At 34.0% G+C, this 4,449-nt stretch overlaps 1 long non-coding RNA gene across 1 annotated transcript in view; it reads left to right on the top strand.

The window, feature by feature from the left end:
* Nucleotides 1-2,921: 2,921 nt before the first annotated feature.
* Nucleotides 2,922-4,449, top strand: part of LOC112471932 — a 49,995-nt gene continuing 48,467 nt past the window's right edge. Inside the window, exon 1 of the long non-coding RNA XR_003043481.1 lies at nucleotides 2,922-3,002. This is a non-coding gene — a long non-coding RNA (uncharacterized LOC112471932). The remainder of the gene's footprint in view (nucleotides 3,003-4,449) is intronic.

The raw sequence follows: 4,449 nt of genomic DNA, 5'->3' as shown, positions 1-4,449 counted from the left end.
AGCCAGAAATTTTTATCCATAGGAAAAGAGACTATGTCATGGTTTGATAGTTGATATGCTAAAACTACAGGTGGTTTCGAGATAACTTTCTTAGGCTTTCTTGAAGGCATATTTTATCTTGCTAAATAAATTTATAAGCTTTGGATCTCTTAAATTATGCCATTATAACTTTATACTGTTTTAATTGTTTCTTTTTCACCTTAGTATTAATATATTTTACAAAACACTTAGTATTAAAAACTTAAAGTCAAAATATAGATACAGAGGCTAACTTAATTGTACTTTATTTTTAGCACTATATAAGATCATATTATGATTTAATAAACAACTTTTATTTCTAGTATACTTGGAATTCTGCTTTAATATATTGGGAGAAAATTGACATTAAATTAAAATTAAATAATGCTAATTAATTTTATGAAGATACTGTGACTGTTAATTGATTAAATACACTACTGAGTAAAGTAAATTTTGCAGAGTGTATTTGAGAGGGAATCAGTATTTACTGACCTACTACTATGTATCTGAAACCATGCCAGATCCTTTGCAGAAGTGATGTTATAATTTAATCAGAACAACTAAAATTCCTTAATGGCTTTTTATTGACTTTAGGGTGAAACTATATCTTTAAAATGACCCGCAAAATCCTACAAGATCTGGCTCCTCCCTACTTTGCCCTCATTTCCTTTCCACCAAGCTACCCTTTGCCCTTTTGCTCCCGTCTCTTTCACGTCCTTAGTTAAGACTGCCGAGCACCCTCTAGTCAGAAGGCATGTGCCCATCTTATTCTTTCCACTTCGATTACTGTCTTTGCTCCCTCAGATCTTCCCTTTAGATGTCTTTTCCTCAGGGAAGCCTCTGTGACTCCCTTTCAGCACTCTCTGACTTCCCTTTGTGGCGTTTATCACTATTGTAATTTGCCATTTACTTGTATGATTGATTATCTGCTTCTTCCATTGGACTGTAAGCTCCGTCAGTGTAAGATCACCATTAAATTTTACTCGCTGTTGTATTCTCAGCATCTAGTATAATATTTAGCACCACAGTAGGCACTAGATACATTTTACTTAACTGCTTTCTTTTTCAAACTTGTTCCCCTAAATTTTTACCACAGTATCTTAAATTTCTTTCCAAGAAATCAGTTAAACTTAAATTAGAAATATGTTTATTATTTTCTAGTTTTGAATATTTTTAAATTAGGAATACATTTTTAAATATTTTCACCTATTGAGAAATTAGAGTACATTGTGATTTGTAAGTGGTGACTTTAAAAAATAGCACATTTTATATCCCTTTATTTAGAGACTGTACTTGTGCATACATTCTCACCACTGTACCACATTCTTTGTCACTGTGAGCTCTGTAAGAGCAGGCATCTCATTTCATTCACTTTAGAATTCAAAACTCTCAAAACGGTGTGTAGTACATTAGTACACACTAAATAAATGCTAGTGGAGCTGATGTTGCTAGTTAAAAAATAAAACCAATTTTTTAAAGAGTTATTACTAGTAAAGATTATGTCATCTCTACCTTAAGATTGCAGGAGAGTGCAGAAGCAGCATACAATAAGGAACTTAAAGTCTGGTTAGAATAACAGGACAAACAGACATCCAGGAAATGGCATACCTGATAGGGAGGGGTCAGGCTGGTTGGAGATCAGAGTAATGGAAACACTGAAGGGCTAAACCTTCAATCTCACCTGCTTTAAAGTATATAAAACCTGAATGGTAAGATGATAAAATGCCAGTGGTGTTTGCAGTAGAGGATAATGAAACAAAACAGAGAAGGACTGGCGAAGGGAGGTCAAGGGGTAGTTTATTCCCACAGTCCACCAGCATAGAGAGATAATGAGTACCAGTGGCTTCTTATTCATCAAAGGAGAAGTTGCTGCTCTACATAGTGCTCTTTAGTGGCCCAGGAGGCAGACCTAGTGAACTGAGCACTAAAATGACTCTTGAAGCAAAACCCAGAGTAAAGCTGATCAGCTCAATTAAATGACCCTCGTTGATCTCACACTTACTAGGTTGATAAAATGAAGAGCAAACATTTTTAGGACCACCAAAAATGAGATGAGGAAATATATAGTATTTTTAATGCTTCATCTAATGAAAATGTCTTCATTTATTTTGGAAGTCCATGAAAAGTACTACTTATCTAAGATTAGAGAATTCTAGATAAATGGGAGTTTGATGTTAGATGGATTTTGAGCTTCAGGCTTTTAGAAATATTTTAGTCCATAAGCAAACTCGTTCATATTTAAAATATATCTTCGCATGAGTTAAAAGGTTCTGGAAAGTTAGGATAGCTTGGTGGGCAAAATGTAAATGGAGAGAAGTGGAGAAAAGATTTTATTGTAGGCTGTACTAAAGGAGCACAAATGTAGGAACCTCAAATTTTTGTTTTTCCTTCTTTATAGCCTCGTTGGCCTCATTTGTACTGTACTAAATATTGAAGAGATGGGAAGATTTTAAAGTTATGCATATTGCTGTCAATATGCCACTAAATGTGAGAAATGTTGGCACAAGGACATAGGAATTCTTCCCTCTCTAGGCCTGGCCACTTAAATTGGCACTTATCTTGTGCTTCTATTAAATTACCTTCCTGCAATAAACTCAAAACATTTTGTGAAGAAAAATTGATTTTGTTCACATTATTTACAGTCAGCGAATCCGATACCTGACACCAAAAATTATAAGTCTATATTATAATCACTTTCACTAAGGAAAAATAAGTTAATACTATTACTTCTCTGTCATTCAAACCTTTACGATACTTTGAGCGGAACATTTTGATACTCAAACCTAAAAGAACAGGAAATAGAGGAAAAAAACAACCAACCCTCTGATATAATGCAGCAGAGGGCGCTGTATTCTATTTCTTCCTAAGAAAGAAATCCTTTAGTCTAAAGTTTGCATTTCCGTTCAACAGATACGAGAGTGCTTGTGGAAGGCTAGGCAGAAGGCAACATTCTTGCTCTACCTTGGGGAAGCTCTCCATTCCAGGTAATGAGTCTGGTTTTGAAACAATCGCTTCAGTAGGTTGATTATTTAGAAGGCTAAGCATATATTTCATTGTTCAAACATTGTAGAGCTCTTTAAAAATTGCCTTTAAAGTTTGCTGTTTCCTTTTTTGTGTACTCAATTGGAGTGCAGCCTTTATCCTTTGAAAGCAAATGTAATTTCTGGAAGCAACCTAAAGTTATTTGACACTGAGGAGATGAATAAGGTAGATGATCAAACCAGACAGTGCTTGTTATTGTTTTCTTTTTTTAACCAAAAATTAAATTCTTTATTTGCTAGCCTTGTATAAAATGTTATGATACAGTAGAGGATAGTATCTAACTAGGTATGAGAAATTACTAATTGTGTCGTATGGACTCTAAACTCTATGAGAACCATCAACTCTTTTTCCTGGCCACCCACCTGCAAGTCCTGTTACCTCTATAACATATTCATAATAATGAGTACTCATGAAATCACCTCCCAACTGTAAAACTATAGCATTAGTAGTAACTTAAATTTGGCTGAACGATCCTTCCCCATCCAGTACCAACTTAGGTAACCAGTGCTCATTGTTTGATTTCCTTTTTATATTTTTGTCATGTATTTGTGTGTTCCTAAAAATTATGCTCTAGTTTTGATTGTTTTGACTTTATAAAAAAAGTACCATGCTATATTTGATATTTTGGACTATTTTTTTACTCATAACTATATTGCTATGATTCATCCATTTTGTTATGTTTACTCAAAATTATATTGCTGTGATTCATCCATTTTGTTAGGAGAGGTCCATTTATTATGACTACTGTATAATATTGCATTCTATAATTAACCACAATTTATTTGTCCATCTCACTATTGATGAACATTTGAGTTGTTCCAGGTTTTGCTATGACAAATAGTGATGTCAGGAACATTCTTATATATGTGTCCTATATATGTGAGAACTGTAGCCCCTTCTCACCAGTAGTAAAGTTCAATTAATTACATTTTCTTCTGACATATCTACAGTGAGAGAACGAAGTCGTTCTGCTGGAGTTTTCTACATTCCAAAATGATTTAAGCAAAAATTTGTGAAAGAAGTTTCCAGAATGATGAATTCAACTTATTCATTTCTTACTGACTAACTGAAATCTAGGGAGCCGTAATTATTTTTGGTCCTTTGAACAGTAGAATGGTCTTATTTTCCCTTAGTGCCTATTGTCAGCATAATCAGGAAAGAATAATATAGGTATACAAGTGATGTACAGAAGTAAGTAACTGTGATATGCATATGGCCAGAAGAGGCTGACTGACTTGGTTCCATGAGATACTTCAGATTAGGATCAACCTCTTTCTCTTTATAGTACTTCCTGTAATGCAATTGTACTGAAATCTAGAATATTACATATTTTCTTAGACTGCCATCATTCATTACCTAGAAGATCTACCATTTGTATAAGAGTGTAGG

This window comes from Pteropus alecto, unplaced genomic scaffold, assembly GCF_000325575.1.
Source record: "Pteropus alecto unplaced genomic scaffold, ASM32557v1 scaffold78, whole genome shotgun sequence".
Taxonomy (NCBI): domain Eukaryota; kingdom Metazoa; phylum Chordata; class Mammalia; order Chiroptera; family Pteropodidae; genus Pteropus; species Pteropus alecto.
The sequence above is the reverse complement of the archived record's forward strand: the minus strand, read 5'-3'. Positions and strand labels throughout refer to the sequence as shown.